This window comes from Polypterus senegalus, chromosome 3, assembly GCF_016835505.1.
Source record: "Polypterus senegalus isolate Bchr_013 chromosome 3, ASM1683550v1, whole genome shotgun sequence".
Classification (NCBI taxonomy): Eukaryota; Metazoa; Chordata; class Cladistia; order Polypteriformes; family Polypteridae; genus Polypterus; species Polypterus senegalus.
The window spans coordinates 202861754-202877415 of NC_053156.1; the positions used below are offsets into that span (position 1 = coordinate 202861754).

A 15662-nucleotide genomic window follows, 5' to 3' on the forward strand; every position below is an offset into this window, starting at 1 on the left:
ACCAGTTTTGGGACCCATGGACCTCCTCTCACGTTCTCCTCCACACTATTTTCTGAACCTGTTTAATACAATGTTAGATCCTGAGCAGCACTAAACACAGATGAATACCAGGGAGGTTATAAAGTCACCACAGGGCACACTTGCACAGAACTACATCACTCATACAAGGCAAATTGAAACTCACCAGTTAATCTACAATGTGTAGGCAGCAAATGGGTTAGGATTTGAACTTTGCTGGACCACTGAGGTAGCAGTGCTAACCCCTGTCCCACTATGGTGCTCTTTTAATCTGATACAACTGATTAAAACAATTGTAACAAACAAACAAATACCTAAATACTTAAAGGTATACATGTACAAAATGGGATAGATACATGATGAAAAAGTTTAAGGTAAAAAAATAAAGTTTACTATGCTGAAAGGAAAACCTTCAAACAATAACCTAGTAGTTGTAATGGACTTGTCACTGTACATTACTAGATATTGTATAGAAGCACTTTAGAAGCAAATAGGATAGACAATATAAAATGGGAAGGGAAGATAAATAAGCACAAAATCCAAATATGAATAGATTTCACACCAGTATTACCGAATGCTGCTATGCAGAAAAGATGTGGAGACATTTGGAATCTTCATTTCGAGTCCCACTCTCTTAAAAAAGTGGCAGTACCATAGATAGTGCCATATTTAATCCTGATTTTGATTCACTTTCTGAACCTGCCTAAGGCAGAGCTGAAGCAGGCCTGAGTCTTGTCTGCCAATATCAGCTACAAGACAGAAAACAGCCTTGGACAGCACTGACTGGAGTAAAAAACAACAAACATGGCGAAATATGCAGGTGCCATAAACACACTTACTCTGGTTTTCCACTCATGAACCAAAGATGTGCAGAATAGGTTGGATGGGGATTCAGATTCAGATTCAGGCTTGAGTGTTGGTATGTGCATGTGTCTCCCTGAGATTATTTGCTCTTTCTTCCAGTGTTGGTTCTTGCCTTGCTCCCAAATACTGCTGTTGGCATAGACTTTGGCTCCCTGTGACCCTAAAACAGAATCAATGAGTTCATAAGTTCATGGGTAGATAGATATAGAAGGCATGGCTTTGATGTCTGTTATATATAGTAGCACTTGTCTCTGTCTAAGGTTGTTATTCTAACAATTATTTGTAAATAATATGTCATTTTAACTAAGTATGTTAAGTGAAACCAAAAACCACTGAAGAACATGAAGACCCACTAAGAAGCTTTTTATTTTATGAATTTAAGGTCTCCTCTTTACTAAGCTATGGTTACAGTACAGAAATGCTCTCTAAATTAAAAGTTAGGAAGCAGGTCTGATCACGAAAAAGTGGATAAAACACAATAGGTGAGGGTACCAAACAATTACAGAATTGTATGGTGCAAAGCTGAGACATCAGACTCTGTTTACAATGTTTTAAATTACTCAAACTGCACTCATTCAAGAGCAGTTCTCTACAGCAGTGTGTTACCTTACTGAAACTGAACCCTTCATCAGCAGCCAGTAAAACTGCAGTAGTCTGTAGGAATGACTGGTTAGTGAGCAACGAAACTGTCACTGGTTTGGGGTAGACAATGAAACTGCAATTAATTCTTGAGAGGGTATTGTTCATGGAGAAAAACTGAAACTGCAATCAGTCATGGGCTTTGACTGCAATTGAAGAGAGCACTGGCTTACTGTACATAACAGATAATTTGTTGAAAAGCTTATTAAAGGCATTCTTTGTGTGATTTTGGGCTAAATAAAAGTGTTTCATAGAAAAGTGAAAAAATAAATAATATACTGCATAAAAGATGCACACATAGAAATATACTTAAAACCTAAATATAACATCTAAGATGTAGGTGCAAATGAACTACAAGCGAGCAACTACAGTAATACTTCTAAAATGAAAACTTAAGATGCAGCTTCTTGCACTCCAAAAGGCGACATCCAGGCACAGTTATATTCATTATTGAACCTATTAGTAGCCAGCATATTCTTATTCATCAGCTGCACAGTTAGCGTCCAGTACTTATCCCATAACCCACATGATTTTTGATTTGATTAACTGTTCATCTGCAATTAACCACAGTGTTCTTAGTGCTTGCTACACTTCCCATATTTGCTAAAACACTACAGCTCGGCAGCTGTAACTGCAGTCATCGAGGGCACAAGGCTGATCACTGATCGGTGCACCTGAACTACGAAAGACGCTGTGGCCGGTGTGGGAATGAGGTGAGAATGGTGCAAACTTTAAGTGTATGGACGGCGTCATCCAACAAACGGAAAGCGCTGTCAGGCCACAGCCCACGGTTTTTGAAGTGATGAGATATTAAAAAGCTAAATGTACTGCAGCATTCAAGAGGGAAAAAAAATGATCTGCAATCCACCAACCGGTACACATGAAGGAACTGAATTTACTACTGTAATATCCAAGGTGTAGAAATGGAGATCCCTTCTGAAGTAAAACCATGAGCTCTCATTAACTAAGGCAACAGGAAAGGCAGCGGTTCTTAACGGATATCAAGAAAAGAAGAAAAATCGATTCAAATAAAAGCAGCGCGCGCGCGCCTAAAGCTGAAGCGCAGGAGTGAAGTTTCCATCCGCAGGCCTGATTCATGAATTGAGTGTCACTTGTGTCACAAGGCGAGGCGGGCGGGTGTGACTGCGCAGAAGCTCAAACCACGGAATATTGAATGAGTGAAAAAAATTAGCAGTAATTTGACACGCCGACTACATATTCCACAAAACCACCTCAAGAACGGGCTGCCTAAAAATAAATTTTAATTACGGTGAAGGGAACAAAACTATTTCAAAAATTTGCTTGGGCGGTCAAAGCAGCTTTTAGACTCCTGCCACATCTTCGCGCTTTACTGACAGCTGCCGAGATGGACGTGACTGGTCACACGGTAAGTGTTTTATTCATCATTATTATCGTAATTAATACTGATTGTCATAATATTAATATGTCACACATTTTCAAAATTTAGCTTTTCGCGGGCATAGTCGCGATGAGCAAAGAGCGAAGAGCAGGAACCTTCTCCGAACGGGACGCCAGACTATTCTCTGTAGCAATAACTGTTTGGCAACTTGGATTGTCCTGCCTCATGTTTTGGTACAGCATTAGATTTTGTATATTTTTTAAGACTGACCTCCGCAGCCGCTCACCACGGATACTATAAACCTTTTTCATAGGTCGCTTTTAAAAAGAACCATCATGAGTTTTGCTGACATGAACGCGCGGAGCGAAACAAGGTACTTATGATATCTCATTTAAGGGAAGGGATACTCATGGCATTATTAATGTATAAAAAATAAAAATGACAGCTTTTGACTTTTTTTTTTTTCAAATAAAACTATTAAAAGCTTTTGATAATTAAAGGGAAGTTCCTTTGAATGAGATTAGTTTGTAAGATTTGTGTAAGAGGAAGTAATGTGGTGTAAGGATAAAGAGATGACAAGTTAACTCAGAAGTAAGAAAGCTTCCTGTTTCCTTTTTGATATTTCACAGAAGAACACTTTGGTGTGTGTGTGTGTGTGTGTGTGTGTGTGTGTGTGTGTGTGTGTTACCCGGGCCCATAGACGTCACTTGTCTGAATCAACACCAGTACCCGAACTTTTTACAACCCTTTATACATACTTGTATGATCACGGTATGAAGTGATTCTTATATGGGTGAGTATATCCATCAGGACAATCAGAGCTGCTGTACAAATAAACCTCGCAAAGGCTTGGGGATTCCCTAAATTTTCACAATCTTATGTTGCTGAGTTTCATGTATTTGCTAGTAAAAGTGTCTTTCTTTTTATAAGTCTCTGGGAAATCCCAGTGATTTAATTAAGCAGAACTTTACTACAGAAACTGTGCCATGATTTGATTGTTTTTAGTTTGCTTTTGAAATCACAGGACTAGCGAAGCACAACCATTATCAGGACGAATTAATTTAGTAATGAGCTCATATTAATTTCCAGATTTAAAATATGGGACTGAAACCATATATTATTTCTGTTTCCATTCAAAAAATTGAATTGCATGCATCCATCTATCCATCCATCCATTTTCTAACCCGCTGAATCCGAATACATCAATTCATTATTTTTCCACTTTGCTTTTTTAGTTTAGAGTTACAGAAAGCCAGTGTAGCAGAATGTCCAGTGACAAGCATTGGACATGGAGCCACCAACATTATTATTTTGGCATTTATCATTTTTCTTATCATTTAATGATACTACCTTTAAAATATTCAATCAAACTATTGTTTTGCTACAAGTTGTGTCTTAGCCATTTAATCCCAAAGTAATTTAAAATTTAAGATGTAAATATCTTATCTTCAGTATCATATCCTAAAGAAAATTAGGTTATTCACTTAAACTTAAAAACAGAGATTTATTTCAGGGCTCCTAGCATCCTTTTTGAAAAAGCATATCCTTCCTTGTTCAATTTGAAATGCTTTCTCCTCTGTTTTAAGTTAGGGTTCTAGTGTTTGTGTAGATAATGAGCTCCACCACTCAGAACATATATATATATATATATATATATATATATATATATATATATATATATATATATATATATATATATATATAGCACCACTCTACATGAACATCAACTCAAGTCACTTCACGAGTTTAAAGCTGAATAGCAGGCAGGTGAATTGACTCACTGAGGGTTGCAAAGTGAGTCAGAAGTGAGATTGGACTGGAAACCTTGTGGTTTTGAGTCCAGTGTCTTGGTCACTGCACTATAATACCTGCTTGGAGGTTTGAATATTGTTTTTATTATTGCACATTCAAAAGCGGTGAATTAGAAAATTTAATATTAAACAAAAAAAATGTCTGGAGACCATTTTTTTTTCAAAGCTTCAGTCAGTATTAGTGTTGTGTTGGATTATGTTCTCTTTAGTCACTGGTTATGTTTCTGAGAAAGCTCGTAGTGGTACTTCTGCTAGTCACCACAAGCTTATCATTTAATATTATCATCAATAGTAAGTGAAAACAGCTGAAATTAATCAATCAGAAATATATGTATAGAAATACCTTGCCAGACATTCAGAATGATTGTGATGAATTTAGACACAAAGAAGCAAGCACTCTGAAGACAGTACCCTGTCTGAACTGTCTTTTTATCACTAGGTATACATGACCTTCAAATTTAAAAAAATTAGCTCATATAATATAAAGACAGTTCTCTTAGGTGTAGCCAAGTGTCATGAAAGGTAGTGTAATAAGGCAGCAAGTATGCCAGGGCCATCACAGTTGGTATAATGCATTGTAGTAAACAGAAAGTAACTTACAGGACCTGGGCTTCTCTGCTTACTGAGGTATCAGGTGTAACATGCTGAAATGGAATTGACGATCAAAAAATAAATACTCTGAAATAAAATCATGCAAAAGTGCAGGTGAGTGACTGCTGTTTTAGCTGGTATTTTGACTTGAGTTTTTGATGTATTTTAATTAGTCTGTTATGATCTAGGGTTAATAGACACTTGGTTTTACAACCCAGGCACATTTTTAAACAGTTGTGTTCTTTTCAACAAATCCATCTTGGTTTCTTACTTTTAACCTAAAGGATAATAACATTTACAACAAATGAATGGTTTGCTAGCTTTATCAGTCAGTCAGTTAGTCAGTCATTATCAAACCCGCTATATCCTAACACAGGGTCACGGGGGCCTGCTGGAGCCAATCCCAGCCAACACAAGACGCAAGGCAGGAACAAATCCCAGGCAGAGTGCCAGTCCACCGCAGGGCACACGCACACCCACACATCAAGCACACAATAGGGAGAATTTAGGATCGCCAATACACCTAACCTGCATGTCTTTTGACTTTGGGAGGAAACCGGAGTACCCGGAGGAAACCTACACAGACACAGGGAGAACATGCAAACTCCAGCTTTATCAGTATACTAATATTTAACTTTTAATTCCTAAACTGCCGTTAGCATGTCAAAACATCTACATCACCTATACTGGTTTGCTTTCACATAGTTCCAGCCTAGACATTGCTTGCAACAGTTTATTTTCTAAAATTGCAAACTTTCTTTAACCTCATGAATAATAAAAATACAGTAAAAAATAATTACTTAGACATGTAAAAGTCAAAACTGCTTTGGGAAAAACATGTCTTATGAGATATATTTAAAATTTAATAAAAAGAGAAAATATTGAAATTAGTACTCAGACTCCTCTTGTCTGTGTTTTCTACAGTGCTATAAGTAGTGAGAAGTGAAGTGTTTTTAGTAGATGTTGTGGAGGCACACTGTTTCAAATTTTGAGCTTGCTTACAGGCTATGTGAAGTTTTCATCTATTGCCAGTGTCTGTGTCAGTGTCTTTGCTGGTTTTCCAGGTAATCCAGTATTTCTCCCATTTCCCAAATATGTGCAGGATAACTGTCAGCTTTAAACTGACTCAGTGTGGGTGTAGGTGAGTTTGCTTTTTGTTAGATTGGTACCCCATTCATAGTTGGATTGCACCTTTCTTGCAGTGTTCCTGAAATGGGTACTGGCACTCTCTGATCCACATTGAATGGATTAGAAGTTAGGCATTTTAAAAAACAATTATTTCTTGAATGACAAATTCAATCAGAAGACCTTGATATATGAAAAACTGGGACAATTTAAAAAAGGGCTAACACTAAAGAGTTGACCTTGAATACAATATTTACTTTAGAAGTTTTAATAAATTCTAAGCATATAGTGTCATAGTCAATACAACATTGAAAATAAAATCTTTTTGTTTCTACTGTATACTCGAAACTCAAAGAGTTCAAATATCATTGTAAAAAGAACTTTCAAGACAAATATGTTAGAAGTTGCAAGTTATTGTGACAATACATGAGAACAGATTTACATGAAAATACAACTATACATCAGGAATTACCATTTTCACTTAGAGTCAGTTTTAGGTTCTAAAAAAGGCACAATGAGAAAATGATGGCACATGAAAGAATTTTTACCTCAAGTATATTCAAAGTTGAAGCATTGTTACTTGTAAGAATACTGTGCATCAATATACAGTATATTTCTCCATACTCCATATTATGTATATACAAATAAAGACAAAATCTTTGATTTTTACAGTATAAAACAAGTTGTTACCTGAGATAGTCAAAGATACAGCAGAAGGTGGAGAGATATCTAAAAAAGTACATGAAAGTGGGTTGAAGTGGTATGGAAATGTGATGAAGAGGAACAATGAACATGTGGACAAAAGATGATGAGAATGGAAGTACAGGAGAAGAGAAAGCGACACAAGTCAAAAGGGAGGTGAATGGATAAAGTAAAAGATGATCTAAAGAAAAAGGTTCTGACTGAGAAGGAGGTGCATGACCAAGCTGAATGGAGAATGTTAATCAAGCACACCGACCCTGCAGAAGTGAGAAAACGCGAAGAGGAAGAAAAAAACAAATTATTACATATTGATAATAATCATTTGTGAAAAAATAGTTTGAAGAATAGCCTAGCCATTTAAATTAGTCATTATATTTTTCTAATGTGCTTAAATTCCATTTATTTTCAAACCTACTTGTTCAGGATCATAGGGTTTGGACTCTATCCTGGCAGCATTGGGCAAAATGCAATAACCAATCTTGAATGTGGGAGTAATTGCTTTGACAACTTATTTTTAATTGTTCCACAAGTACCTCAGATTTATTTCTAATACTTCTTTTTTTACTTATCTCATTTCATTCATTTTGTGAACTCATATCTGTAGGTCAGAAGCTATTGTGTCTACGCTCTGCCTTGAGAAAGATTCCAGTACATTGTAGGGAGAAGTCACATACAATATCATGTAGAACCGAAACTAGTAGATTTTAGGATAAGGAAGTAAAATATAAAACCCAAAGAAAGAAAGAAAGGCCATGGGAATATGGGGAGAAACATGCACATTCCACACAAACAGTGCCTAGATCTAGGAGTGAACCATTTATGCTGGCCACATTAATTGGGGGTGGTGGGGTCAGATGATCACAACAGCAACTGTTTCAGTTCTCATAAAAAACAGTTAAATGCAACGCCTATCAAAAATTTTATGAAATGTACTATGACATTTCATAGGCATGTTATGGTTTTGGCAGATTTAACACATGTAGCACATAGCTTCCTTAGGTGTGCTAAGCACTAAAGAAATGTGGCACAATGCATTGCTTGTTTTAGGCCATTTGAAATGGAAACTTTTATAGGATTTTGGGAATGCTTGTGTGAGCAAACTAGTTTTTCTTTTTTTTTTTTTTGGTTTATGGCTACCCATTACGTCTTGCATTATTTTTGGCTTTCCTTTTCAACACTAAAAAAATCATAGAAAAAATAGTTATTGGCTGCGATCTTTGGCCTTTGGCTGTTTTTTTAAGGTCGCATTTAGAACAAAGATTTAATGGGTCTCACTTTGGCATTCCCATTTTGTCCCATTTTATTATTTTGGTATTTGGTATTTTGGTATTTTTGTTAAGACAATAATATTACATTTTTAGAGTTTAAGTTTTTTCCTAATTAGCATTGCTGCTTAAAATAAAATGTGTAGTGGCCATTAAAGAATTTATTGGTTTATGTATTTGTTTATTCCAACTGTATCATGATGCTAAGCACTGTAAAAGTGGATGTATTTGCAAAATCCCTATGCCCAGAATAAAGGCAACATAAACACAGTGTCACACACACAAGTGATTTTATTAGGAGAACAGAGGTTTGTGTTAATCACGGTACGGCCCCTAGATATCCTGTTAATAGTACTTTCCTGTGCTTCTGAACAGATATTTTTTATAGTTTATGTCTCCACCTAGGTGGAGATCTGTGACTTTAGTTTTTGTGTGCTGCTCTGGGTCTTAATGCTTTAGCTACCTTCTGCAAGTCGAACTCTACATTGATTTAGTCTCTGTTGGAAAGTGGTTTTGATCTACTATGAATCACTTTAGTATTCTAGTTCACAATGATTGCATATGAGCGTTAATGACAAGAGATTATGGGTAATCTCTAAGAATTGTATTCTATAGAGCCCAAGATGTAATGTAGTATCTGGTTGTAATCCCAACAATTACTTATTAGAAATTTGAGGCATACAAAACTCCAGTGCTGAGTTCTCTGCCCCATGCTTTAAAGGAAGAGACCTAGCATGTCCTTATTCCTCCGCCAAACCTTCTTTTCATCTTATCTGATTTCCATCTGGAAATCCTGCAAGACATGGTAGAAGTTAATTCTTCAGGCAGTGTCTATTCAGGCCTGCTTTTCCTCAACGCATGTACATGTTTCATTTCATGGTGCATCTTAGTGTATAGTGTAGAGCAATTTATTTTTCCATTTTTTTTTTTTTTTTACGACAGAGCCCTGACATCCACTGAAATCTCTCCTAGTCAGCTAAATATATAACAGAAACTCTTCTTTTCACCTTTTCACAACTTTGTGTTCAGTGACAGTGTTTCCTCTATCAATAATCTGTCATTGTACAGCATGTTCAAGGTTTTCATTTAACTTTAAATGTTAAGAACCTAAGGAAATATTATTTTTTTTAGGACCCTGGGGACTAATTTTAAAACCTACTGGATGTCTCCAGCTGTCTCAGGATATTGCCCTGGATAATTAGGTTAGGAAAATGGATGGATGGATGATGGTATGTCATTTTTCTCACACTGCAAATCAATACCTACCAGTTTTATTGCATCAAGGCATAACAAAAAATAAGTTGATTACATATTCTGACAGACTTAATTTCTCTCATTTATTCATTTAAATGTAGTTGAAGTTGTTCAAGTTATTGTGCTTAGACTTATATTTTATCAAACATGGTGAAGTTAAAATTGCCATTCAGTTTGTATTCTCTGTCAGGTAAATATAAAATGGTTTTGAAAAAATATCTTTACAACAACAACTTTTGAGACTGACTATTGATAGTGTATTCTGAAAATGTAAATATGTATTAACAAGCCCAGTTCTTAGGAGAAGTATGGGGAAATGGGCATTAACTCTTAATGGCCTGCCCAGTTTTTAAATTCCTATTAACTTCTCCTTTGCAGGTTCCACTTTCTACATCTCCACTTAAAGCTGTGGTCTTCTCCTAATGTTTTTGTCCTCACTCTGAAATGGGTAGGTATAAATGTGTAGTTCTTACTTTGATGCATATATTTAAAAGATAAACTCTTATTTAGTTTCTTTTACAGTAAATATTGGAACCATGTTAGTATTGAAAAGATAGTTTTCTTTTTGTTAAGTGCAGATATGGTCTGTTTGTTTAATCATTTTCAGGTCAATTATTTCATCATAAAAGTTGCATCTTCTATTTTGACTCATCTTTTGTTAACTACACTTTTCTTTCATGTACTTGCATAGGTATGTATTTATTCTTACTTGTTTAATCTCAAATGAAGCATAGTTATCCCACATAGCTTGTTACTCTAGTTTGGTGCTTTCCCATGCAAATAAATCAAGCTACAGTATGTGAGTCAGAGCACTGGCGGGAGATTAACTTTACTACTGATAAGCAAGAACTGAAACTACTAAACTCTCAGATTAGGTATGCCATATTTTGGTAATGAAATAAATATGCATGGCATAACATGCATTTATAAAATGAAAAATGTTAACATTTATACAAAGATTTAAATGTGCCATTTTGTAGATTACCGTCTCTGAAAACTAAAAAATGTGAATTAACATTGGCGGATGTTTAATTAATTGACAGGCTTTATAAAATGTTATTAAGCTAACCAAAAAACTTGCTGATGGTTAGAACTTGAGAACATTAATACCTCTTTTGCACCATACAGTTTGCATTTACTTAACTTATGTCTTTCTTACATAAATATGATATTTCTGAAAAAGATATGTTTATCTGAATGTAAAAAATGGAGAGGAATATCAGATATTTGAAAGACTGTGTTCAAGAACACTAACCATTGTATTACCTTACTGCATGAATAAGATGATAAATTACAGAACAGGTAGTAGCTCTATACTGCTTAAAACAATGATGACATGAAAGTAACATGCAAGAGAAAGCAGAAATGTCAATAAATAATTAGAGAAAAAAATTAGTTATGGTTAAGGCAATGGTTAAATATATTAAGAACAACAAGGACAAAGAAAATCTAATAAATTGGAAATAAACACATAACGGTATTTTTCTGATGTTTTTTCTCTTTTGAAGGGGTTAATAACGTGCTATGATTTACAAATTTACACACAGAAGGAAATTTTTGAATACTGGAAGCTAGAAACTCTCCCATTTTATAAACAAGTCAGACAATATATGCGTAGAGTAACATTCAGGTGCATTCAGTGACTAAGTTATTACATATGAAATTTGAAGCATTTACATTTATTTACTTCATCCTAACATGAATTATTATATTTTTATGAATCCATTTTTTTGTCACAATGAGCCATAACCAACAGTATTAGAATGCAGTTACATATGTTAAAAGACTATATTAAATACATGCTTGTACACAGCACTTTACAAAGTCATGTAGTTAAAAATGGAGCACAAATAGGCCTGTGGTGGCTCAGTATCTTTTATACACAGTACAATTGAAGTTATGTAACTGTAACTGTTTTCTTAAACGTTAAATTTTTTGAAAGATTAGAGTAGTATCCAATAATTAACGATTGAAAAATATTTATTAATGCAAAATAACTTTTACTAGTATAAAATCACTATCAATATCACCCTATGGAAAGAGAAATTGAACTGAAATAAATTCCCCATTTAGCTATTAATTTGAGTTAAAACACAGGTCAGGTCAGATCAGGTTGGGAAGAATGCACTGGTACAGCTGGGGATCCTGGTTGGCAACTCCCCACGCAGACACGTGGTCCAATCCCATCCTCCGGAAATGACAATCTATCTGTCTCAGCCAGGCGTTACGTGGGCGTCCCCTTGGCCTGGTCCAACAACTCAGGTCCTCAACAATGGGGATCCTGCGAACCAGATCACCCTTGGGGAATCGCACCACATGGCTGTAATGCCGTGACTGACACTCCCTCACGATGCAATTAATGTGTCTTATTTGGTACTCTTTGAGCAACCACTCATTCAACACAAAGTGAAACCTGCAGTATCCAAGAATTCTCCGAAGAGAAACAGTACCGAAGGAGTCCAGTCTTCATCTCAGGTCACTGGATAACATCCATGTCTCACAATCATATAGCAAGACAGAAAGCACCAGGACTCTAAAGATTTGGACCTTCATCCTTTTACATAGATATTGGTAGCTCCACAAACCCATTTACAGTGACGTCATGAGCACCTCATGCACTCCTATTCCTTCTACTCACCAGAGATATGAATTTCACTGCCGAGGTAAGTAAACCTCTTGATAAGGTCGCCTCTCAGCATATAGACACTGCTGATGGCTGTGGCCAATAGGTCATTAAAGGCCTAGATCTTGGTTTTTATCCAGGACATTCGTAAGCCCACACACTCAGACTCTTCGCTCAGTCTCTTGAGAGCACTGATCGGAGCCTTCATTGACTCAGGAAGATCACAGCATCGTCAGTAACATCAAGATCAGTGAATCTTCTTTACCAACAGTTTCCCCACAGCTGCTGGACCCCACAACCTTGCCCAACACCAGGTCCATGCAAGCATTGAACAGAGTAGGAGCAAGAACACACCCCTGACGAACCTCAGAATCAACTGGGAAAAATATAGAGGTTCTGCCTCTACTCTGCACAGCACTCACGGTAGCAGTGTAGAGGCTGGCCAAGATATCCAGCAACTTACTCTGCCGATATTCGCATTTGTGCTCCATGAGAACCCTCAGTGCAGGATGCCATCTATGGAAGACTTCTTAGGTGTCAAACTATACTGCTCCAGTCGCTGATCAGGAGTCCTATTGAGGATGACCCTAGCAAGGACCTTTCCTGGCACCATCTAACAAACGCCTCCTTATCTGCACCTTAGAGCTCAGCCATCCTTCTCAGTGTCGGTACAAACCGGAGTTGCCATCAAGTCGTGTGCTGTGACTCCTCTCGATGATATCCAAAGTGCCCTGGGAACACTGGTAACACCAACACATCTCTCAGCAACCTTCAGGGTCTTGTCAAGGGGGGGTCTCCCACATCACATTAGGATCAGCAGTTGCACCCAGGTCTGTAAGTTCCTCACACAAACTACATGCAAACTTGTTAGAAACAGCCTGATTTTGGAGTCTGGCCAGGTCCAGCCTCATTTTCCTAGTAGGTGGTAAGTAATTGAGTTATTATGTAAGTAATTAATTAAGTAAGTAATTAAGCCCAAAACACAGTAATTAGTTAAAATTATTGAAATAAATAATAACTTGAAAAGGTAATAATCTATTTTGTAATGGAAAAGTGAATGGTACACAATGGGCAAGAAGATCAGGAGCTTAAGCCAGTGAAGCCTCCCACCTTCCAGCGCAACTGTCCATTTTTAAACTTTTAAACAGTTAGGGCAGTTGTGACTTTCTCATGCTATTAATTAATTCAAACACCATTTAGATGCAGATTGATAACATCAGTATTTAAAATAATAACCTGTAGATAATATTGTTCAGACAATTCAGTCTTATATATGCTTACACAGTTACTTTCCACTTCCATGTATTTCCAGAGAAGTGACTTTTTTGTACTATTAGTTAACTTATGTAATACAGCAGGAGAAGTGCACTGCTTTATGAGCTGTTTGCACGCTCATGGTTTGGCCAGCATCTGAGTCACTTGATTTGGGCATCTGAGTGGCTTTCAGACAAGTAAAACAGAAAAAAATACAAAATATATAAGTTCAAGTAACTGCTTTCAATGTAACATTGAAACAGTTGTCACAAGAATGAGACATAAACAGATAAAGGTTTGGGGCAACTACCCGTATAATATGGTATCCTGGCTGCAAAGTCGTTTTTATCAAATACACAGCACTAATGTGCATCCAACTGAGTCCAAAACGAGACTGAGGGAAAAGGGCAGGCTTTTAAAGGGGAAGACAGGAAGTGAGGTCATAAGGATCGGGCACATGTTCTTCATTCATTGGATTCAGCCCGGACGTGACGTCAGAGGGGCCAGAGCTGGTAAGGTCTACTTACATTGGCTCGGTCCCGGAAGTGATGTCAAGAGAGCCAGGTGGAATCTCCTGGGAACGGTCTACAGAAAAGGGAGAAAAAGAGTCAGTGCACTCTTCCACATCCCGGCATGCCTCAGAACTGCCTTCACTCAAGCCCTTTAGCTGCCTCCCATGCACCCATGTGTGACACAGTATACCATTTTATGAGAGATCAGCACACAAATCTGCCATTGCTTTTCAATGAGAGATTTTGAAATTTTTTAAATTCATACAAAGTGATCTGTTCAAGATATGTGAATGAAAATAGAAGTGTTCCAACAAATTTCTTAGAAGAGTAAGTGTGCCACATCTCAGCAAAACTGCAGTGGGCTGAGTTGTTTCATGTAGACACCTACAGACATATGGACTTGAGATTTCACAATAAGTGTTTCATGCATTATATGCGAATGCACCTAAAAAAGAGATCAGAATAACACTGGTAACTGTATGCCAGTTAGTTTAGTACATATTGAGTTATATACAAATTAATTAAACCAGTGATAAGAGAGAAGATATATGTGTAGTTGTGGGTGTCAAAGAATTCCCCAGGGATATTACATCCTCTTCTCCCACTCCATACAGCTTATGGTATTTTATCATTAGTTGGCAACAATTAAAACAAGCTAGTGTTAGGAATTTTCAATGTTAGATTTCCTGTAAACTTCAAAATGTTGTTTAGAAGATTGGTTTTGATGGCTTCTTTTGGTTTTCTGGCACTTTCTTCTATTTAGACTAACTCTTGTATGGTATTTTTTCTATTATATCGATTGTTCCCTGCACAATAGAATTAAAGTTTAAAACTTGCTTATGCTCAGAAATGTGCATAATCTGTTTCTTTTGTAAAAGTTGAGCCCAATTGCATCAACATTAGTAAGACAAATTTGAGTATCACATTTTAGTTTTTATATTAATTGAATGAAAATGCTTTCTGTATTCTGTGATGGTGCTTTTATCTCAACAATGTGCAGTCATTTGTGCCAGTTATATCTGGAAAAATCAGCAATTGATACAAACTACCTTTTGATCTTGGCCTGCTCACTCTGACCATAAGGAATGTATCTGGGTAGCATTTTAATTATACCAAGTGCATGAATTACCAGCACTTTCCTGCTTGTTCCAGATCGTACATGACTTGTGCTTGACTATGCATGTATTTAAGCACAACTGAATTAACTAATATTTAAATAAGGAGTTTTTAAGCCTTACATGGTTACTGGTGGGAGGTGACAGCGAGTGGGGAAAATTATGTACATGTACACTGTTTTTGGCTTAGAATTGTAAGCAAAATGTTAGTATGAAATCTAAGCAATTTTTTATACATGAATCCCCAGTTCATTGCTTGGGATTCAAAATAAATTGCACTATCATGATAATAGGAAAAGAAAAGTACAAATTCATAATATAAATAAGAACAGTAAAACTACAACTTTATTGTTGGGGATGGTGCAGGCCTTGTAATAAATTGTGTCCGAAGCTCCAGGGAAAATTAACAAGGTCACCCTATTTGAGTGTTCTCAATGTGAATAGTTACTTCGTACCTTAAAGGCCCAAACAGTTCGATCTTGCTAGTAGGCTTATCACAATTTTTTTTATTCAATACTAATACCAGTGA

General features: G+C 36.5%; 1 long non-coding RNA gene across 2 annotated transcripts in view; it reads left to right on the top strand.

The window, feature by feature from the left end:
• Nucleotides 1-2173: 2173 nt before the first annotated feature.
• LOC120525786 overlaps nucleotides 2174-15662 on the top strand; it is a 314026-nt gene continuing 300537 nt past the window's right edge. For both annotated transcript variants that reach the window (XR_005633016.1, XR_005633018.1), the window contains exons 1-2: nucleotides 2174-2908; nucleotides 10008-10077. This is a non-coding gene — a long non-coding RNA (uncharacterized LOC120525786). The remainder of the gene's footprint in view (nucleotides 2909-10007; nucleotides 10078-15662) is intronic.